Genomic DNA, 24,367 nt, shown 5'->3' on the forward strand with positions numbered 1-24,367 from the left:
AAGCGATGAGTGGGCATTAATGTCTGATCTCTGTTAAGCTTTATGCAACTTTGAGGAATCAACACAGATGGTGAGCCACGATGCCGTTATTATTAGCGAAACCATCCCACTTCTGTGTCTACTCAAGCGCTCGTTGCTCACAATTAAGGCGGACGCTTTGCATGTGGAAGAGGTGGAAAAGGGGGAAGAAAGTGCACAGGGTGATAGCCAGACCACCCTCAGTTCGTCTTCTCAGTGCAAATTGGATGATGAGGAGGAGGAGCAGGAGACGGTTGCCTCCGCTACAGAGGGTAGTTCCCATAGAAGTTTTATTCCATCTGGTCAGCGTGGATGGGTAGAAGAGGAGGAAGAGGATGAGGAGATTGAAAGTAATCCTCCTGATGAAGACAGCAAAGTCTTGTCTGTTGGGATTCTGTCACACATGGCTGAATTTATGTTAGGCTTCCTTTCCTGTGACCCTTGCGTTGTACGCATTTTGGCAAACACGGATTACTGGTTGTTCACCCTTCTTGACACCCGCTACAAAGAGAACTTCTCATTCCTGTGGTGAAGAGGACGAGCAATATGGTGCAATACCAGAAGGTCCTTATGGAAAAATTGCTCCAAAAATGTCCAGCTGACAACGCTGGCTGCAGAGTACGTAGTTCCTTGGGAAACCGAGAAGGGGAGACAAGGGAAACACACAGCAGTTCCAACAGAAGCAGGGAAACACTCTCCAAGGCCTGGGACAGTTTTATGACACCCCGCTAGCACCGAACCTGATACGCGGTCTAGTGCAGTGGTCGGCAAAGTGCGGCTCGCGAGCCACAAGTGGCTCTTTAGAACCTTCAATGCGGCTCTTTGGTGCGGGCTGGCGGGTGGGTGGCCGCGCAGCCATATCGCGCCGCTCAAGCTGCTTGCGCCTCCTGCCCCATCTGTCTGCTCCTTCCACTTTATGAATGAAGCAGGCAGGCGGGGCAGGAGGCGCATGACGGAGGGTGAGATGTCACGCTGCGCACAGCGGCAGAAGGGCGGGCAGCGGCGCTCTAGTTCGGCTGCCCACTGCCTGCCATGTGAGGAGTGAGGAGTGGTGGAGTGGTGAAGAGGCCGCCGCTCAGGAGACTTGGAGCGAAATGTCCTGCAGCAGAAAGGTAGGAGCTGCCCCCGGTGTGCACAGCGACAGGCACTGCACCGGTTCTGCCGCAAGTGTCCCTGCCTCTTACCTTCCCCCCACTAATACATTGCTTTACTTACTAGAAGGCACTTATGGGTGATATCTGTGGAGGGCACTTATGGGGGATATCTGTGGAGGGCACTTATGGGGGATATCTGTGGAGGGCTGTATGGGGGATATCTCTGGAGGGCACATATATAGCATCTTATACTATATACAGAATGTGTCATCCACAGATATCCCCCATAAGTGCCCTCCACAGATATCCCCCATAAGTGCGTCATCCACAGATATCCCCCATAAGTGCGTCATCCACAGATATCCCCCATAAGTGCGTCATCCACAGATATCCCCCATAAGTGCTTCATCCACAGATATCCCCCATAAGTGCGTCATCCACAGATATCCCCCATAAGTGCATCATCCACAGATATCCCCCATAAGTGCCCTCCACAGATATCCCCCATAAGTGCGTCATCCACAGATATCCCCCATAAGTGCTTCATCCACAGATATCCCCCATAATTGCTTCATCCACAGATATCCCCCATAAGTGCGTCATCCACAGATATCCCCCATAAGTGCATCATCCACAGATATCCCCCATAAGTGCCCTCCACAGATATCGCCCATAAGTGCATCATCCACAGATATCCCCCATAAGTGCGTCATCCACATTACATCCACATCTACAGACAAGTTTAATAAAAGTAAAAAATGATAAAGATAAAATAAAATAATAATCAAGATCCAAATAAAAGAAAGTACATATAAAAGTATGTAAAAACACACTCTGGGCTCATGCCCACGAATGTAAGGGCACCGTGCCTGTGCTGCGGACCGCAAATAGCGGTCCGCAATGCACTGACACAGACCATGGGGCAGCTGCATGAGGTTCACGGACCCATTCACTTGAATAGGGTTCGCGATCCGCATCCGACTGCCCGCACCGCAAAAAAAGTAGCGCATGCTGAAGTGAATGGGTCCATGATGTGGGCTGCACACGGGCAGTGCCCGTGTATTGCGGACCTGCCGTATGTGGCCTGCAATATGGCAACGGCGGGCTCACGGTCGTGTGCATGAGCCCTAATAGTCCTCACTGGTACTGTTGACGCAATATTTTAGGTTTTAAAAATGTGGCTCTCGAAAGACATTTAAATCGTGGTTTTGGCGATATTTGGCTCAGTTGACAAAAAAGTTTGCCCACCACTGGCCTAGTGTGACAAAGAGGGAAACATTTTGGAAGATGGTGAAGGAGTACATAGCAGACCGTGTCGGCATCCTCAGTGATACCTGTGTGCCTTACAACTATTGGGTGTCCAAGCTGGACACGTGGCACGAACTGGCACTCTACATCTTGGAGGTGCTGGCCTGCCCTGCCACCAGCGTTTTGTTAGAGTGTGTATTTAGTGCTGCTGGGGGCATAATAACTGATAAGCACATCCGCCTGTCAACGGAAAATGCTGAACGGTTGCCTGGATTGCCCCTGACTTCTCTACTCCACCAGAGGAAAGCGGCTGAACATAAAGGCACTCTAAATGTGGCTTTTATGGTGTACTGAGTACACTCTATTCCCATGCACCCCTTCCACCACTAAAAAGGGTATATGGTTCAATCTCCCTTTTCTCGTCCTCCTCCTCCTCCATCATATCAACATGCTTATTAGGATGCCCTCGCTCCTAATGTTTAAGAGGGTCAACTCAGCAGCAGGCCTTCACCCATAATGTTTTAGAGGGTCACCAGCAGGCCCTCACCCATAATGTTTTTGAGAGTCACCAGCAAGCCCTCAACCATAATGTTTTAGAGGGTCAGCTCAGCAGCAGACCCTCACCCCTAAATTTTTAGATGGTCATCTTGGAAGCAGACCCTCACCCACAACTTTTTTTTAGATGGTCAGCCCAGCAGCAGGCCCTCGCCCACAAAATGTTTTAGATGGTCAGCTCGGCAACAGGCCCTCACCCATAATGTTTTAGATGGTCAGCTCCACAGCAGGCCCTCGGCCACAACATTTTTTAGATAGTCAGCTCGGCAGCAGGCCCTTGCCCACAATTTTTTTTAGATGGTCAGCTCGGCAGCAGGCCCTCACCCCTTAATGTTTTAGATGGTCAGCTTAGCAGCAGACCCTCAGCCCTAATGTTTTAGATGGTCAGATCAGAAGCTGGCCCTCGCCCCTAATGTTTTAAAGGGTTACCAGCAGGCCCTTGCTTCTAATGTTTTTGAGGGTCACCAGCAGGCCATCAATTATAATTTTCCAAGGGTGTGTATGATGCCCTCCTTTATGCGTAATAAAGGGTGTATTGGCGTGCCGGTTCCTTGTAATTTTTGGCAGCCCTTTCCCTTAGTGCATAGGCTTGATGAGTTTAGGAGTCCCACTACCTGAACAATTGTACCACAATGTGAATGAGCCCTTCCTTTATGTGATATGCAGGTTGAATCAGAGTGCCTCTTCCTTGTAATTTTTGGCAGCACTTGCACTTTATATACAAGTAAATATACATGAAAGAATGTTTCCTAACAATTTTTCTCTAAAATCGATTTTATCTTCGGTTTTGTGCATATTATTGTCAGTCTGTAAAAGTATTCATAATTGGGACATAAGGCTTCGTTCACATCACTGTTCAGCTTTTCCATTCTCCTGCTCCGTTTAGATGCAGGAGAACGGAAAGGACGGATAAGCACATAAACTGACACCAAACTGAGTCAAACAGAGCCTGAGGACCCCATAGACTATAATGGGGTCCGTTATGTTTTCGCTCAGAAGATAATTTTTAAGCAGAGACAAAAGTCATGCATGCACAACTTTTGTCTCCGCTTAAAAATCATCTTCTGAGCGGAAACATAACAGACCCCATTATAGTCTATGGGGTCCTCAGGCTCCGTTTGACTCAGTTTGGTGTCAGTTATGTGCTTATCCGTCCTTTCCGTTCTCCTGCCCCTAAACGGAGCAGGAGAACGGAAAGGCTGAACGGTGATGTGAACGAAGCCTAACCTGGGTAAGGTTTATTAAATAGTTTATTTACAGATGCCTGTACAGTCGTTGAACCTATCTTGCCCCAGGTGAAAATTAATACTTCACTTTTTTTATTACGTGAATAAAAAACTTAATGTGAACTTGATACATTTATTTTAAATTTTACTTAACGAACCAAAAAAAAAGAGAAAGTTAAAAATACAGCCACCACGCCACTGCTATATCAAATAGTGATCAGTGAATCAGGGGGAGAGCATGTGCACTATCTCTCACCCTTGTCACTTTACAGGCAATGTGCTGCCATCACACCGCTTGCAGTGCTACTGCCAACTAGACTGGGTTGTCAATCCAACCATGTGTTTGTGGGAGCGAGGATGCGTCAACCCTCTGTGAGACCAGCACATTAGAGCATCACACGTGCTTTCAAATTGACATCTATCCTAAAGGCAGTAGGCTCTGCGAGCGGAAAAATCGCGGTTTAAGTGCCGTGTCTAGCTGCTTAGGTGAACCTAGCATTGATAAGTAGGTCAAGCCGGACTACTTTTAGCTGATTAACAGTGGAGTGAAGCGCTGAGTTAAAAACTAAGACTGCCCCCCGACATGTTTTACCAGGATTCTGGCTTCTTCAGGGGTAAATGGGCAGCAATGTTGCTGTCCATTTACCCCTGAAGAAGCCAGAATCCTGATGAAACATGTCGGGGGCAACTCCCACAACATGGACAGTGACATACCAGATCAATGGCAACAATTTCTACAAAAAATAAGTATTTTAATCAGGGGCCATTTTTATGCGTCTTAAAGGGAAACTGTCAAAAATGTGCCCTGCTGGAGCCTAGAAAAACTTTATTTTAGACGATGGGAGTACAGGCCCCAAACATTAGGCATTCACCAGACAGAGAACATCAAGTGCTTATGTGGCTGGAGGTATAATAGATGGTCATTGGATATCAATTTTACTGTTGGCCAGTGGAGTACAGGCCACAAACATTAGGCATTCACCAGTCAGAAAACATCAGGTGATTATGTGGCTGGAGGTATATTAGAAGGTCAATGGATATCAATTTTACTGCAGGCCAGTGGACTACAGGCCCCAAAAATTATTCATTCACCGTACAGAAAAGAACAATTGATAATGTGGCTGGAGGTACATTAGGCGGTCATTGTATAACAATTTTACTGTTGGCCAGTTAGATTACAGGCCCCAAAAATTATGCATTCACCGTACAGAAAATATCAAGTGATTATGTGGCTGGAGGTATATAAGACGGTCATTGGATATCAATTTTACTGCAGGCCAGTGGAGTACAGGCCCCAAACATTAGGCATTCACCGGACAGAAAACATCAAGTGAATATGTGTCTGGAGGTATATTAGACGGTCATTGGATATCAATTTTACTGCAGGCCAGTGTACTACAGGCCCCAAAAATTATTAATTAACCGGACAGAAAACATCAAGTGATTATGTAGCTGGAGGTATATTAGGCGGTCACCGTATAACAATTTTACTGTTGGCCAGTTAGATTACGGGCCCCAAAAATTATGCATTCAACGTACATAAAAGATCAAGTGATTATGTGGCTGGAGGTATATTAGACAGTCGATGGATATCAATTTTACTGCAGGCCAGTGGACTACAGGCCCAAAAAAGTATTCATTTGCCAGACAGAAAACATCAAGTGATTATGTGGCTGGAGGTATATTAGACGGTCATTGGATAACAATTTTACTTCAGGCCAGTGGAGTACAGGCCCCAAAAATTATTCATTCAGCGTACAGAAAAGAACAAGTGATTATGTGGCTGGAGGTATATTAGACGGTCATTAGATATCAATTTTACTGCAGGCTAGTACAAATACATGTCAAAGACATTTGTTTAAAATAACTAAAAAGATAAAATTGGATTAAAAACGTGGCTAACGACATCCCCCCTCTTAAAAAAAAAAAAAAAGATAATAGTTGAAATTCGACAATACTTGGTTGTCACAGGTGTTGAATTCCCCCGTGGCCCCAAACATTAGGCATTCACCAGACAGAAAAGGCCTTTTATGCCGTTGTATTTACATAAGACAGGAACCATTATTTGTTCTATGTGGTGGCGGATATGTGTGGGTTGGCATGAGTAAATTCTATTAAACGTGGTCGTCACAGGTGTTGAATTCCTCAGATATCCATGCCTCATTCATTTTTTTAAATAGTTTATAACTCTCAGCGGTACCGCTCTAACAGACTGCCCGAAACCCCTGAAGATGACAATGAGTTGATGAAACATGTTGGGGGGCAGCTTGTGAAATGTTTTTAATCAGCGAGCGCACCTCTGATCTGGCTGCACTGTACTAATAGCATAGTCCAGAAGGGTTCTGGTTAAAAAAGATACAGACATATACTACGCTTCAGCATCATTGCTTTTCAATGCACTGTGAACAAACAGTGTTAGCATTGTTTATAGGGCAAATAGTAGTCAGTTTGGCGGTACCGCTGAGAGTTTTAAACCACAATTAAGTTAGAGTAAAGGATTTTATTATAGGAAATAAATGTTATATTTTAGGAAATAATACTGGTAGCACATGTAACCAAGAGACAATTTTTGGTCCCAAGGAACATTTGTAAATAACAATTGTCAAAGTGTCTCAACATGTGTGAATTGGTCAGTTTGATAAGGTATACAGGTCAAAGTTCGGCGCTATGCCAAAAAATATGGCGCATGCGAATATAGCCATATTTTCGCATGTTTGGCTAATCACGAACGAGCAAAGTCCGCCGCGAAACGACCGCCGGGCGAACTGCAAGGCCATCTCTGGTCTTGACCACTGTCTTCCAGTATCTGCTATGCCTGGTTATGATTTAGTGCCTTATCTGTGCCTCTTGTGCTGTGCACTAGTGTCTCTGACTTCCAGCTGCCAACTACACCTGTACTATTTCAAGAGGTAGTGGTCTGGTAGTTCCCCTGCAGCAAAGTCCAGATCCCATTATAGGGGTTAAATGGTAAATACTAGGGAACTGCCAAGATTACGTCCTGAGGTCTAGCCCAACACCAAACCGGTTAGTTGGCAAAGTGGTTCTACAAATATTGTCCGTACAATTGTCTGCAACAAAGGTTCTGAGTTGTGACAATCATTCAATCACCACGTAAGAAGGTTCAAGGAGCTTTGGAGGCCAATGGCAATTGATCTGATTTGCATGTGTAAGATGTATATAGAAAATTGACCATTTTAATTGCCTCAGTTTTAAATCCAGTGAATGTCCTTTGGCCTCCCGCAGTTTGTCACATCACTATATAAGCCAAGCACGAACAGGAACATTATGTAATCTCTACAGCTTAGCATCATAGACTCATTTGATTTATGATCTGTCCTTTTTGTCCTCTTTTAGATGATTAATAAAGTGAATAATATTTTTAGATCAAAACAGGAAATGTTCGTAAAAAGTTTACAAATCAAAAAATCCAAATTCATTTGGCTTTTTTCGCAAACCTTTTCCTATAAATAAAATGCCAGATTCTACCTAAATGTTTATTAACAGTAATTGGCATCAATTAATAGTACAGGAGAATATAAGAAACTTTGTAATATATCTTATCAGTAAAAATGTCTCTTTCTCAACTTTTCCACGCCCTCTCACCCTCCTAAACTAACAGTTTGGTTCTGAAGAGACAGAGACAGGCTAATAGTCTCAGTACTCCTCCAGTACTGTGCTACTATGGGGCCAATGCTGAGAAGGGCTCGACTTCTTCTTCTGCTTTCCCCCCAAAAACTAATTTTCTCAGCAATGCGGGCACATATAAACATGGGACCAACACAGGTGCCTTCAGCTGCAAAATGCACATGTAATGGTAATGGGTCAGCCAGTTCCATAGGTACAAATCTGCTGACAGATGCCCTTTGAAGATATGAATGGCCAGGTGTCACGGCTGAGGATGGGGGAAACCCTCAGCCGTGCGGTGATGGAAGATGGTCGCTGCTTGACCAGGACAACAGGATTAGGGAGCAGGTCACCTCCTATCTCGTCCCTAACCTGACCCTAACTCCTAGCTGCATGGGCCGACCTTTAAGGTAGGAGGACCCATGCCCAGGAACCTCGGAGCCCTAACTCACCCTCCGACCGGTCCCTGGACTAGGAGTCAGGGTAAGACAACCTGTTCCTTCTGGATACGGAGGAACAGGAGTCTCACTGGCCAAGCTGCAAGGAAAGGGGAACACCAACAGACTTACGGATATAGCAAGTGAATAGTACTAGTTCCACCTACCTGCCACAGCCCTGCTGACTGGATCCCTGTGCTGGCAGGCTGATGTCCACACAACCTGAGATGAACCCAGCAACCACACATCCACGCACAGGAACCCAGATCCATAAGCTGCAATAAAGAAGGATAAAGAGACACACATCTTCCAAACACCAAACGACATTATAATTGCTATGACCAGAAGGATGGCCCCCACTGGCAGTTGGTAAGAAACCAGGAGGATGCCTCCAGCCAGCATAGCTGAAGCACCCTCCCTGGCTACTGCCTACAACTGAGGCTATATAGGCCTAAGAGGCCACACCAAACGGTCAGACACACCCAGTGACTCACACACACACTGGGAAGGGAGTTAACCCTTCCAGCACCAGGGAAGGGAAACACCAACTTAAAGGGGAAGTGACCAAACTAAGATCACACTGTGGCTGTTGCCGCAGGCAACGACATGGGTGGCAGCCGTCCTGGGAGACAGCCCGAAGGCCGGGACACTGCCACCACATGTACATCATACCAAACGTTGCCACGGGCAGCCACAGTGAAGGGAAAGTGTCAAAGTGCACACCAGACAACACAAAGTGCACATCAGACATACAAACACAACACCCACATAACGGTTGTTAGGTGCAACTGCATGTCATACAACAAGTTGCCCACGGCAACCACAAGTGAGGCCACACACAGCAGCCCTCAACTGTGATTGAACATCAAAACCAAACCGCAGGCAACCGCATGCGGTTAAGGAGTCACGACCATAGCCATGGCTGTGACACCAGGTCATGTCCAAGTGTAAAGGGTATTAACAATGTCCCTCACTGCACCAAAGACTTAACAATTTTTGGTAGCATGTTACCTTACTGACTCCAATGCTTGGTCAGACATTGGTCTCCATTTCTCTCCTTTGTCGTACTCCTTCTCTCCTTCTGTAGATCATGCAGAGATTTAGAAGGATGGGGGGGGGGGGGGGGGAGTGGCAGCTAATATCTAACCTCCTACAAGGGCTGAGCCAGGATTGTTAACCCCAGATATGCCATCTATATATAGTTATACTGGGTACATTACACAACATGACATAGCATACCAATGTTTGCACAATATAACAACTCATGGAGTGGAAAGCCAGGACAGCGTGGCGGCTGCCAGCTGGAAGAATGTGACAGTAATTGGAAACCATTATCTCTAAACAGAGGTGAAATGACTTTACAATATATTTATCATCACTAATATCATAAAAAAATGTATAGTGTGGATCCACATCATTTATAACTGCAGGGCCCGCAGTTTATATATTAACTGAAATAGTGTATTATGTTTTTTCTTTTTTCTGTGGAGAATGTTTACTGATTCATTGATCCAGTTGTATTTATATTCTTATTATTTTATAATAATATATTTTTTACCAATATATGCTTAGTAGTGTTGGTCAAGCACCAAAGTGCTCGGATGCTCGAGTAGAACACCTCGGGATGCTTGGGTGCTCTACCGAGCACCCGAGCACAATGGAAGCCAATGGGAGAACCCGAGCATTAAACCAGACATCCCCTGCTCTGAAGAGGGGAGGGTGTCTGGTTCATAGTAAAAGGTCAGAAATTGATGGAAACACCACTGAAATGGTTCGGGAACAGCATAGAGAGGATGTCTGGATGCATCTTGGACTCCCAGGTCACTGCTGGCCAAAATGCGTACAACACGACGGTCACGGGAAAGGCAACCTAACATAAAGTCGGCCATGTGTGACAGAGTTCCAACAGACAAGACATTGCTGTCCTCATCAGGAGGATTACTTTCAATCTCCTCATCCTCTTCCTCCTTTTCTTCCCATCCACGCTGAACAGATGGAATAAAACTACCATGGGAACTACCCTCTGTAGCGGAGGCAACCGTATCCTGCTCCTCCTCCTCATCCAATTTGCGCTGAGAAGATGAACTGAGGGTCGTCTGGCTATCACCCTGTGTACTTTCTTCCCCCATTTCCACCTCTACCACATGCAAAGCGTCTGCCTTCATTGTGAGCAGCACCATCTGTGTTGACTTCTCAAAGTTGCATATAACCTCACAGAGGTCAGACATCAATGCTTGTGAAGAGCGGAAGCTGACTGGAAAGGCGACGACTATGCTGCAGCTGGTATTCCAGTACTGCCCTCTGCTGCTCACAAAGCCTGGCCAACATGTGGAACGTGGAGTTCCAGAGCGTGCTCACGTGCTCGGTGAGCTAGCAATTGCAAGCACTGCTGCAGCATTGCCAGACCAGCAGAAGCTGTAAAAGACTTACAGAAATGGGCACACACGCAGCGCACCTTCACCAGTAGCTCAGGCAAATTGGGGTAGGTTCTGAGAAACCGCTGAACCACTAGATTGAACACGTGGGCTACGCACGTTTTGTGTGTGAGCTTGCCAAGCTCCAAAGCCACCACCAAGTTATGGCCATTATCAGAAACAACCATGCCTAGTTGTAGGTTGAGTGGCGAGAGTCACAGCTCAGTCTGGTCCCTTATCCTCTGTCACAGCTCCACGTCAGTGTTGTTTGTCACCTAAGCAGATCAGTTTAAGCACAGCCTGTTGCTGCTTCCCCACTGCAGTGCTACACTGCTTCCAGCTACTGACTGATGGTTGACTGGTGCTGCAAGATGATTATTCAGAGGTGGAAGTGGGGGAAAAGGAGAAGGAGGGGTTTCCGCCACTAATGTAGGTGGCGGCGGAAACACTGATGGAAGTAGGGCCTGCAATCTTTGGGTAGCGCCTGTGCCATCCCAGGGTATGATTCGCTCCCAGCCTCCACAACGTTCACCTAGTGTGCCATCAGAGAAATGTAGCATCCCTGGCCAAAATGACTTGTCCATGTGTCAGTCATTAAGTGGACCTTCCCAATATCTGCATTGGTCAGGTCACAGGTGATGTTACTGGACACATGCTGGTGTAAGGCTGGGACTGTACACCATTAAAAATATTGGCTGCCTGGGATATAGACATCTGTACGCTGCGCTAAGACACAGAAGTGCATGGTGGGAGGCATCCGTGCCTGCGTCTTAGACAGGGGATTGGCCAGCACATAACACAGAGGAAGAGGAGGCAATGGTGTGACCCCCAGACACTGGTTGTGGACCCAGGCGTTCTGCCCACCTTTTAGGGTGCTTTGATGCCATGTGGCGGATCATGCTGGTGGTGGTGAGGTTGCTAGTGTTCACGCCCCTGCTCGTTTTGGTATGGCACAGGTTGCAAATGACAATTCTTTTACCGTCCGCACTTTCCTCAAAAAAGTGCCAGACTGCAGAACATCTACCCCTTGGCAAGGGAGATTTCCGCAAGGGGGCGCTCCGCGGAACAGTTGCAGGCCTGTTTGGTGTGGCCCGCCTTTTCACTTTTGCCACCCCACTGCCTCTTTCAGCCTGTTGCGGTTCTGCAGATCCCTCCCCCTCTGTACTGCTGTCCTCGCTCAGCTTGCCACCTTCCCAGGTTGCGTCAGTGACTTCATCGTCCAGCACCTCCTCTTCCACTTCCTCACTCTGGTCATCCTCCTGACTTGTTAACCTAACAACAACCTCACTTATTAACAACTGTGTCTCATCCTCATCATGAACCTCTTGAGACACTAATTGCGGTTGACCCTTTGGCAACTGTGTCTCATCATCATCATTCACCTCATGAAACACTAATTGCTATTCCCCACCGTCATCTTCTTCTGACTGTGGATGCTCCAGAGTTTGGGAATCAGGGCACAAGATCTCCTCGTGTCCCTCTTCAAGAGGGCTTGGCGAGAGGCCCAAATTAAGGAATGGCGATGAAAACAGCTCCTTGAAATATCTGAATGCAAGATCACTTGTTTGCCAAGACTCTCCATGATGGGTGGAAGGAGTATCAGGGTGAGGGTTCTGTTGACCAGACTCTTGGCTATTGAGACTGGACTTTGTGGAAGAAAGTGTGGTGCTTAACCGACTGGAAGCATTATCTGCTGCAATCCAACTGACCACCTGGTCGCAGTGGTCTGACTTCGAGAGTGGTGTCCTGCACCGCCCTGCAAACTGAGACATGAAGCTAGGTGTCGTGGATGAGTTTTTTTCTTGTGCTCTGGCAGCAGGCACGGTTTCACTGCACCCAGGGCCACGGCCTCTGCGTGCACCATCAGCAGCATGGCTACTTTCCTGTCCCTTACTGCTCGCCTTGCGCAAGTAATGTCGCTGTCACCACCGCCTAATAAAAAATTGCACTGAATTAATGTCACTGATATTTAGGTTATGCAGGTAATGTCGCTGCCACCAGCAGCAAAACAATTAGACTGAATGTCACTGATATTTCGGATACGCAAACGTTATACAGGAGATGTATTGCAAGTAATGTAACTGTCATCAGCAGACACCGTCTACAGAAAAAGTACACTGGATGTCACAGATATTTTTAGGCTGCGCACACATTACACAGGAGATGTAGCGGAGATAATGTCGCTGTCACCAGCAGCGAAAAAAATTACACTGAATGTCACTGATATTTAGGATGCACTAACGTTATACTGGAGATGTAGCGCAGGTAATGTCGCTGCCACCAGCAGCAAAAAAATTAGACTGAATGTCACTGATATTTTGGATACGCAAACGTTATACGGGAGATGTAGCTCAGGTAATGTAACTGCTTACAGTGGACATCATCTGCGGAAAAAGTACCCTGGATGTCACAGATATTTTTAGGTTGCGCACACGTTACACAGGAGATATAGCGCAGATAATGTTGCTGTCTGCAGCGGCCAAACAATTGCAAGCTATTTAGCACAGGTTGTGCTAAAAATATATATTGCTGCCAGATACAACTATAGTCCTTAAAAGGACTTTTGGGTCTCCAGCTCTCAGTGACTAAGACTGAGCCGAACACGTGTCATCCGGTGTTCGGCTCAATATTAGTCAGGGAGATGACGCGTTCCAGCCAGCCAATCACTGTAATGCCGGCAGCCAACATGGCTACGACATTACAGTGAATGGCAGCACTTACCTGCACGTTCATTGGCTGCATAGCAGCCAACAAACGTGCGGGTGGGGGGGAGACCCAAGCATTGCGCTCGAGCACACGCAGTATTTGGCCGAACACCGCGATGTGCCGAGCATCGCGATGCTCAAGCAGAACTAGTGTTCGGCCAAGCGTGCTCACCCAACACTTATGCTTAGAGCACCTGCTATTCATTATTATTGTGGGTTTTAACCCTGCTCCATGTCACATGAAGAAGTTCTCTGATGATTCTGTACTTGTCGGTTGTATTGAAGGAGGATATGATTCAGAATATAGGGAACTTGTATATCATTTTGTGGTATGGTATCAGGTCTAAAACAAAGGTATAAACAATGAACTTTGACAAGGGAAAAGACTTTGCTAAGCCTGTTAATATTAACAGACAGGATGTGGATATTGTCAAGGACTATAAAGACCTCATTACACGGGCCAATGATTGAGACAATAATCTGAAAGGAGTGTCCTCCCGGATCCCTACACGTGTTTCGCGTTTTGCTTCCCCTGAGGAAGCAAAACGCGAAACACGTGTAGGGATCCGGGAGGACTTGGTCTGTATTCATCTATGTATTTTCCCTTGGTCATTGTTTGCAATTAGCACTATGCACTTTATATTGTATTGGCTGCTGGCTGTGTATGAATATATTCTGCACAGTCTGGGATTATTCATTGTTATTTTTCTTACAACAGACCTGCAAATGTTATCCTGTGTGGCTTTGTGCTGCTTATTTATATATATGGACATGTATGTTTTAACTAATGTAAGTCCAATAAAAGTTTTTGTACTTGTTTAAACTATGCTGTTCTGAGTCTAGCTTTGGTTTGCTACCCCTTACTATATAAGAACCTCTCCAGCAGCCATTTTCTACAGTTTTTTTAAGTTCTGAGAGAGAGAGGGAGAGAGAGAGAGCAGTGACATTGCTGTGCTCTGTGCTTTCCACTCATTACAGTAGATAAGGGGACTTAAGGGGGTTGTCTCACTTCAACATAGAGAAAGTTAATACAAGGCACTTACTAAGTTATTGTGATTATCCATATCGCTTCCTTTGCTGGCTGGATTCATTTTTCCATCACATTATCCACTGCTCGTTTCCATGGTTACGACCACCCTGCAATTCAGCAGCGGTGGCCGTGCTTGCCTACTATAGGAAAAAGTGCCAGCCTCTCCGGTGGCCGAGACTGCGGAACTGCACATACAGTAGGCTAGTGCTTTTTCCTACAGTGTACAAGCACGGCCACTGCTGGTGGATTTCAGGGTGGTCATAACAATGGAAAAGAGCAATGTATAATGTGATCGAAAAATGAATCCAGCCAGTGAAGGAAGCAATAAGGACAATCGCAATACATTAGGAAGTGCCTTGTATTAACTTTCTCTACCTGATAAATGCTATTTGCTGAATTGACACAAGCCCTTAAAGTTTTAGGGTGTTTATGTTGATGATGAGCTTGATTGCAGATGCATCTTGAAAAGACTTATAAAAGTGGGTGTGTAGGCTGTATTTCCTTCAGAAGATCAAGTCTTTTAATATTTATGGGAAAATGTTAGAAATGATGGGCAGTGGACTATTTTTTGTGATGGTGGGACTGGGAGTGTTAGAGTTGGGGTGGAAATAACACATATAAATTAATTTAAAAGGCTAGTATGGTTGCAGGATGTCCGCTAGCAAATTTTGAAGATATTTCAGAATTCTTACAATGTTTTGGACTGTTATGCAGAATCGAAATCATCCCCTACACTTCTCGGTGAATGTGCAGCAAAGTTATTTTTGTGGAAAGGAAATTGTTTCAACTTTCAACCCATGGTTAGTGCACTTTATAATAGGTCATTGCGGTTCTGTAAGGGCTCGTTCACAAGACTGTGTGAAGCCCGTGCCAGTGCTGTGGACCAGAAATTGCACGGGCACCTTCCGTGGGGCAGGCATTGGGGATCACAGACCCATTCACTTGAATGGGTCCGCGATCCCTTCGTTCCGCAAAAAGATAGAGAATGTCCTATCTTTTTGCATTGCGGAGGCACGGAACGAAACCCCAGAAAGCACTCCGTAGTGCTTCTGTAGTGTTCCATTCCGTGCTTCCGTTCCACATCTCCGGATTTGCGGACCCATTGAAATGAATTGGTCTGCATCCGTGATGCAGAATGACAACGGAACGGTGCCCGTGTATTGCGGATCCGCAAATGCAGTCCGCAATACGGGAACAGGACACCAACGGTCGTGTGACCGAACCCTAACACAGTGGGATGAGGATTAATATGGTTGAGTGGTTGTATTTGTTTATTATTATTGTTATTATTTTATTGTGTTCTTGAATGCATTACTGTGGTGAATGTGTATTAATGGTATTGCTTTAATTGATCACTGGTGTTGCTACATTGCAAGTGCCCTGATTTAGAGATTATTAAAGTTTATCCTATTTTATTTCTGTCTGGTAATGGAAAATGCTTTAAAGCAGGAGAAGCATTTCAGCATTGAACCTTCTCTAAATGTCGGCTCGAGTGGTTTGTCTCTATGGTAGACCTTGAACAGCAGTGAATTGGAGCGCAGAAACAACAGACATGTCTCTGTGCAAGCTGAAAGTTGATGGTGGGGGGGCGTAATCTGTAAATAATCAGGCTTTCAGCTATTTTCAGATTAAAATCATTTATGTTTTACATTGCCAAGTTTCAATTATTTGAGGATTTGCGTCCTCTCTAGTCCTGTGTGAGTCATTGTCAGGTCGCTCGAGTCTGCTACTGAATAATGACAGATACCTGGACGTCTGACTCTAATGCAGTAGACATCATCAGCGAGTAAAAATAAATGACAAAGGAATCTGGCACAGTCCTTTCTGCGTTTTCCACTTAATGTCTATTTTGTGCAGTAATCATCTTCTGAAGCCGCATTTTTCTTTCTGCCAAACTGAAATTAGTGACATCATGGTTTATTAAGGTTGACAAAAAGTGACTACCCTGGTTTAATGCTCGCTACTGAGGTGGCAAATTGCCCTCTCGCCTCCAAGGACCAGTCATGCTTGTATTCTTACAGAAATGCTAGATGCTATATATAAAAGATCCTATAAATAACTACACAGTATGGATCCAAAAAATCATTCATTCTTACATCTGTGTGTATTTTGATATGGATGGTTATTTGAACCCAAACAAGGGGTTCTTTGGTGATGGATGCCTACCAATGGTATTATGGTCGGACAGTTAGAATAAAAAAAAAAAAAGTTTTATTTCTGCCCAAATCAGTACCATTCTTGCCTAAGGGTTGCGAATTAAAGTGAATGGATATGAGCTACATACCACATACAGCTGATGGAGAAGGGTGCCACTATTTCTAAATAAAAGCAGCCAAATTTCTCAAATTCTGCACAGCCCTTTTAACTTATTCAGTCACACGATATGGACACAAGTATGAATCCCTTAAAGGGCTGAACCTTGATATAAGCTGTTCTTTATTCCTTGACTACATATGATTGGAGCTTTGGAGCATTTTCTTACCCCAATGCTCCCCCTTGTCACACTGCATCGCAAGGCTGTGTTTGTTTTGTGCCGGTGACATGCTAGGTTTCACATCACTATGCTAAGCGGTGACTTCTGCCTAGCAGTGATCCTGGTGATGTCACTGGTACAGATGGGTGGTTTATAGCGCTTTCAGAGGCTGTTTCGGAAGCGGGTAATAGGCCACTTTTAATAGTACTCACCTCCAAAACAGCCTATGGCAGCGCTATAGACCGCCCATGTGTTCCGGTGATGTCATCAGGCTCACTGCTAGGTGGAAGTCTCTGCTTAGCATAGTGATGCGAAGCCCAGTACGTCACCGGCACAAAACAAACACAGCCTTGCGCTGCACGATGCAGCATGATAAGGAACTGCTCCAATGCTCCACTCATATGTAGTCACGGAATAAAGAACTGCTTATATCCAGTTTCAGCCCTGAACGCTAAGAACAATGCACGAACACAATAGATGCAAACATTATATATGGACTAAGCCCTCATTTTGATATGATAAAATCCGAGACTCTCAACCAATATATTTTGATCAAAACACATCTGTGCTCGCCTACCCACGCCAAGGTGACATTCAGGAGAGCAGACCCTGCACATATAGTGTGTTGCTCCTAGTTACCTCTGTGTACACCAAGCAACCAATGAGAGGAGGGGAATGCAGAGCTATATTATTATTTTTTGATTGAATACACCTTTATTAAAATCAATCATTATACATACTGTACATACTTTAGTACTGTGACGCAGCACAGGCCACGAGGCAGCACCTAATAAATTACTTACAGTCTTCTTTGCGAGCATGGCATTGTTATGTAAAGCACAGGCTAACCTACACTATACATCACAATGCATGCTACACTAGCATATCTATTCAATCACAGAACCTTCCAACAAAGCATTTAAACAGTGACTGAGAAGACCGAAATGGGGGGAGGGGGAAGGAGAGGGGTTTAGTCCTCTTCTTTGTCGTTGACATCCAAGATGTTGTAATCCCGCAGCAGACTATGTATAAATCTGTAGAAGTCCAGTACGAACATGTTCTCCCTCCTGAGAATGAGCCGGTTTTTGGCTAGCCATATAGCGTCCTTAAAACAGTTCATAAGGCGCCAGGCCTCCTTGATGGCCTCAACAGTATGAATCCCAGGAAATAGTCCATACAGCACCGAAGTGTATGGCAGGCTGTTCCTGGACACAGAGTCTTTGAGTTCATTTTCCAGGGCATCCCAAAACAGGTGGTACAATGTTTCCTCCATGAAAGGACACCTGGAGCAGTACCGGGTTTTGCACAGGTTGCAGGCGAGCATGAATGACCAAATTGGCAGTCCTCCCTGAATGGCCATTTATGGCAAGTCCTTGTGCCCGTTGGTTAACCTGTCTGACGACACATTAGTTCAAACTCTCTCTACGGTGTCGTAGATCCCTGGAATTGACTGCACCGCATCCTTTGCTCTGATGAGCTTGTGAATAGTCTTTGGTTTCCACAAGTCGGGCTTGAGGCCCTCCAGTTGGTGTTCCCTCACAAACTTGATGACATCTCTGTAATACCAGGGAGCGTGCCAGTTGTAAGGGATGGAGCTGTCTCAATTGTCCCAGTCCAGACCCCTCCAGAGGGGCAGGAGGAAAAAGCGAGACATAGACTTGCTCGTAGAGCCGTTAGCTGTTCTCAGAGTCCGACGAACGTTGTCACAAACAAAGGCGATCCGCAGTAAAGTGGTCAGGTCCAGAATGCCCTGTCCGCCCTTAAGGGGCTCTTTGTACATGATGGCTCGCTTCACTCTGTCCATCTTGGATCCCCAAACAAAGCAAAACACTGTCCTGGTGATGGCCCTGGGAACGATATGAATATTCCACAATCAACTGTGTAAAGTGTTTAGGAACCTCAGCAACTCAGCAATAAAGTGGCAGACCATGTGCAGTTACAGTGCAAGGTTAGAGATGCATAGTACACAAAAGTCACCAACGCCCTGCTGACTTCATATTTTCAGTAGTGATAAGCGGAAGGGGTCATATTCGAATTCGCAATATTTCGTGAATATTCGTTATATTCTACGATTTTTTTACTCGAAAAATCAGCAACGTAATGATCGTGTAATATGCAAATTATTTGTAATGCGAATTCTTATAGCAAATTTTTCAACTTACAACTATTAAACAAAGAAGATTATAGCACTATATTAGCTAAATTGCTCTAGATTCGTTTTTTTTTTTTTCGAAAATTCGCTATATTGCTATAACTTTGTTTTTTCGAATATTCGTAATAGTCTAAAACAAGAATATATAGCAATATAGTGAATATTCGAAAAAAACGAATATAGAGCAATTTAGCTAATATAGTGCTATAATCTTTTTTTTTATAGTTGTCTGAACTTCAGATAAGAAAAAAATTACAACTATTAGACAAAGAAGATTATAGCACTGTATTAGCTAAATTGCTCTATGTTTGTTTTTTTCGAATATTCGCTATATTGCTATATATTCTTGTTTTTTAATATTACGAATATTCGAAAAAACTAAGTTATAGCAATATAGTGAATATTCAAAAAAAAAAAACAATATAGAGCAATTTAGCTAATATAGTGCTATAATCTTCTTTAAACAAACAAGTGGAAGTAATATATCAAAATATCAATTTATTATAAATATAAAATATGGGGAAAAGACAGGATGATATACAGTATACAGAGAAGCAAAGGGCCATTATCCACCATTGCATGCACATATATACCCATGTGTCAGATAAGCACTAGATGGTTAGACAGGTAAGAAAGGGAGCTATAGCTCGGGGACAACCAAGTCTGCATAACAATAATAATCACCACAATTGGGCTGTATGGTATTAGTGCAGAGGGATAATAGCTGGGTGTCCGTGAGCTATCCCGTAGCGTCCAGGGGTCATGGGCAACCAAGACTGACGGGTATAATACAACAGAATATCTCAAGTCAAATCGGTACCCAGATCCCAAAGTATAGCAATGGTAAATCAAAAATATCAAGGGCCCAATATGGATGTGTAAAAGCACCATATAGGTGAGGGGCTATACTAAACACAGGACGTACCTGAAGACATGGTGAATGCAAGAGAATGCTGGACCCTGAGCGCAAGACCTCGACGCACGTTTCACCTCAGCGGCTTCGTCAGGAGGTACGGCAGGGTATATATAGTCTAAGTGGAGGTGGGAGGGATTTACCTGGGTTAAGAACACTTGCGGTCCACTCTGGCGGGCGCGGGAACATCATGATCCACGGAATCATCTCTCAGCGCGTCTATGTCCGCGCGCCGCGCATGCGCGGCGCTTACAGACGTCACAGAGCACGTTGAGATGGCGCCATGCAGCGCATGCATGATCCGCGGCCCAGTGGAACGCAGGTGACCCGCAAATACCAGTAGATGGATCCAAAACAGGGAAACAGCGGAATATGCTGCAAATCACATAAGCTATATGGCAAATGCCGGTCAGGGGAAGGAGAAAGGCTATCTGTACATTGGAAACATCCATATTGGGCCTCGGACATCCACATATATTGCGATATCCACAAACAGGCTATAGATATGCCTACATGTACAAATAAAATACAATACATCCATATGTGAATGTGGATGGAACCATATTGCCAGTCCACAAATGGCATGGCAATATGGTACATGATCCGAGGTAATAAAAATACCCAGATTGAAGGAGGTTACTAAGAAACAAAAAATAAAATTAAAAACAGTGAAAAGGTTTTATGAAACCAAAGCACCATATGAAAAATATGAAGAAGAGGTGCTGTAGTGATACATACATAGTAAGTACGTGATCGATATAGATCTAAAATATTAGATAGATCATATATTCATAATTTACATTAAGCGTATCATATAAACATCAGGTGGGTGTCAATAAGATTGTGATTAACGGTACAAAATAGTCTGAGATTAAAAATTACTCCCAACTACATAGTGAGTAAAACTTACTGGTGCTTTTAGTGGCAACATGACCAATGCACCACATAAGTGGTTGCAGTAGCCATGGCGCCGTAACTACATCAAGGGTTACACATCTCCCTCATAAATATCTAGGACCACAACAGTGTAGGGCGAGAGTGATGAGGGCGACAGCACGGGCGGCAATGGCCGCCAATGGGGTCGACCGAGACACTCCCGACCCACCACACATAAGAGAACCAAAAAAATGTCCATATAGGCATCATCCCCAGCAATAAAAGGCATCATGAACTAAAAATACAAAAGCTGTCCCTAACCATATGGGCAAGAGTAACCCCAATGATGATATGGGGAATATATACACACAATACATCTAGTTATCCATATGATGTATATTCTCGCATGTATGTATTATTAGATGTTCGTTTCAGGTCGTCTCCTTCGTCCCGATCATATCTTCCCCTAGTTGGTTACTGGATCCATCACCACCATATCCCAGAAGTACAAGGATGATTAATCTCAAGAAAGAAAGAAAGAACAAAATATTATAGTAGAAAATGCAAAAATACTCAATATAAAAAGAGAAGAACTATACCCTGCAAATAAAATTCGCGCAATACTTAAAGAAAGGAGGAGAAGCTATTAGACTCATTCAGGCCATACAGGGTTACAGTATCCAGGGTGACTATCCATCTAGTTTCTCTACGAAGTAAGGCTACTTTGATGTTACCGCCCCTAGATCCTAGATGGACTCTATCAATGCCTCTCACTGTCAATCCCCGTGGGTCAGACCCATGGAATCTACGGAAATGTTGTGGAACAGCTTGCAATGTTTCCCAATCCCTCTCAGGTATCTCTGCAGCTGCACGGATCTTACCAATGTGTTCTAATACCCGGACCTTGAGGGCCCTCGTTGTCATGCCAATGTAAAAAAGATTACATGGGCATGTAACCAGGTATACCACTGCCTCTGTGTTGCAGTTGATATTATGTACAATCTTAAAATTCTTTTTACCAGAAGAATCACAGAAGGCAGTGGAGCAGACCATGTATTTACATGCAGCACATGATCCACAAGAAGATGATCCCCATCTGGGGCCCTTGCTGCCAAACATGCCTCCTACTTGATTGGGGACGTAGTGACTCTTGGTCAGGATATCCCGCAGATTGTGTGACCTCCTCCATGTAATCTGGGGGTATGCGGGAAGACATACTGCCAGATTCCCATCTGTTTGTAGGACCGGCCAGTGCCTGCGTAAAATGTTCTGGATAAACCGCCACTTGTTGTTAAATGGGGTAATAAATCTCACCCTTGAGTCCCTATTTGCCTTAGTTTTGATTCTACTTACCAGCAAGGAATCTCTTGTTGTTTTTTAGCTCTCTCATAGCCTTGCTGGATCGTATTAGGTTGGTATCCTCTTTCAAGGAATCGCTGTGTTAAAGCAGATGCCTGCTGTTCGAAGTGCTCGTCATTGGAGCAGATCCTACGAGTTCTTAAAAATTGCCCTGTAGGTATTGCCTGTATGGTTTTCGGATGATGTGCAGAGGAGGCGTGGAGAAAGGAATTGACAGCCGTGGACTTCCTAAAAAGGTTAGTAGACAAATATCCATCAGGACCCTTCGTGACCATGATGTCCAAAAACTCAACATTCGTAAGACTATACTTCCAAGTAAGTTTGATGTTACGTTTATTAGTATTCAGACAAGCCAGAAAGTCCTCCAAGGCAGGAACCGTGTCCTGCATAGGAAAAACACGTCATCTATTTACCTCGACCATAGGAGTGCGGCATCGTATCCAGGAGTATTATGAACAATCTCTCTTTCCCACAGCCCCAGGAACAAATTAGCATGTGAGGGCGCACAAGACGCCCCCATTGCTGTCCCCTGGAGCTGTAGGAAGAGGCGGTCTTTGAAAAGAAAATAATTATGCGTCAGCATAAATTCTAATAGCGCCATGAACTCGACCATATTGTTGTCATAGTCAGTCATGGATAGAAAGGATCTAGATGCCCGCACTCCCTGGTCGTGGTATATAGACATGTATAATGATTCTATATCACACGTGACAAGGACCACGTCTTGATCAACGTGGATCCCATTCAGCCATCTCAACATGTCTGTAGTATCTTTCACGAAAGAGGTGAGAATCTCCACACTCTTTTGGAGAAAGAAATCAATGAATCTCCCCACATTGGCACACAAACCTCCAATCCCCGAAACAATGGGACGTCCGGGGGGATGGGTTTGACTTTTGTGCACCTTTTGCCGTCCATCATTTTAGGGGTGATGATGCCCTGATCACAGGCATCCATCAAGATGTCATCCAACTCTCTTTTATAAAGAGAGGTGGGGTCCCTATCGATTCTCCTATAACATTGTTTGTTATTGAGTTGCCGAAATGCCTCCTTCTCATACATCTGCACCGGCCATATCACGACATTACCCCCCTTATCAGCTGGTTTATTCACTACATCTTTAAATTCCTGTAGTTTGCGCAGTGCCTGTCTTTGCAAATGGGTCAAATTGTCTCCCCTAATATATGGGTGCCCAGTATTTAAATCTCGTTTGACCAGTTTGACAAAGACATCCACCGCGGGGCATAGAGTTTTAGGGGGGAACGTACATGAGCACCGGTGCAGATGTATGGGAATTTTGCTCGTCCTGGCCTCCACCTGGTCTTCTAGGAGGGATTCCAAGTCCCTAATCGCTTGCCTCTCGGCTGGTGACATGAGAACAGTGGTCTCATGGCCACGACAAAAATATATTTTGAAGAGCAGCTTCCGGGCAAATAATTCCAAATCTTTGACCACTTCAAAGTAGTCAAATTTGCCAACCAAGGAAAATGATAGGCCCCTCTGTAGAACCTGCTGCTGCAATGGAGTAAGCTGAATATCAGAGAGATTGATTACCTTTAATTCTTTACTTTCTTCCCTCGGCCATTCCCGTTCCAATATTTTCTCTTTTGTGCTGGAGTACGCAGGTTGTAGCCTGTCCTTTCGGGGTCTGGACCGTGTCCGGTGGCCGAGCGCCCGTCTAAAAATGATACGCCACATTCCTCTTCGGATATGGAGGATGCTAGTGATTGAGATCGTGAACGTGGTTCTGACCTAGTATTGGTTCTCTGCCACCTAAACACTTTGTTTTGCTGGTAATCCCCCAGATCCCTATGAAATTTCTTGGTTTTCATAGACTGTATTTCTCTCTCCCACTTAACTAGATCTTCTTCCAAACTTTTGTCGAAGCCATCCAGTTCCTCCTTGGTCAGGAGTTGCTGAATGCTTTCCTTGTGGCTGTCAATGTCCTTCTCCACGGTCTCCAATGATCTACGGTCCACTCCAATTAGCAATTCAATTAGGGTCTGTGAACACTTCATAAGATCTCCTCCCATTTGCTCATGAGCGTGGGATTATCGCCCTCCAAGGTTGGAAATATCTGGACCCGAAGTCCCCGGGGCACAATATTCCTATTAAGATAATTCTCTAATGCGGCCTTGTTCCACCACAACGTCGTACGTTTTCTAAGTGCCTCTCTGATCTTATGTTTTAACTCCTTGCTATCACATTTCTCTGTATCCTGTGCCGTGTTTTCACCAAAAACT

At 44.8% G+C, this 24,367-nt stretch overlaps 1 long non-coding RNA gene across 1 annotated transcript; it reads right to left on the reverse strand.

Annotated features, from left to right (window-relative positions):
- Window positions 1-17,539: 17,539 nt before the first annotated feature.
- Window positions 17,540-23,777, reverse strand: LOC122941808. The gene is made up of 4 exons (XR_006390523.1): window positions 23,679-23,777; window positions 22,119-22,352; window positions 21,087-21,287; window positions 17,540-18,671 (listed from the first exon to the last, which is right to left on the reverse strand). It is a non-coding gene; the product is annotated as an uncharacterized LOC122941808 (long non-coding RNA).
- Window positions 23,778-24,367: the final 590 nt, after the last annotated feature.

The sequence above is a fragment of the Bufo gargarizans genome, chromosome 6 (assembly GCF_014858855.1).
Source record: "Bufo gargarizans isolate SCDJY-AF-19 chromosome 6, ASM1485885v1, whole genome shotgun sequence".
Taxonomy (NCBI): Eukaryota; Metazoa; Chordata; class Amphibia; order Anura; family Bufonidae; genus Bufo; species Bufo gargarizans.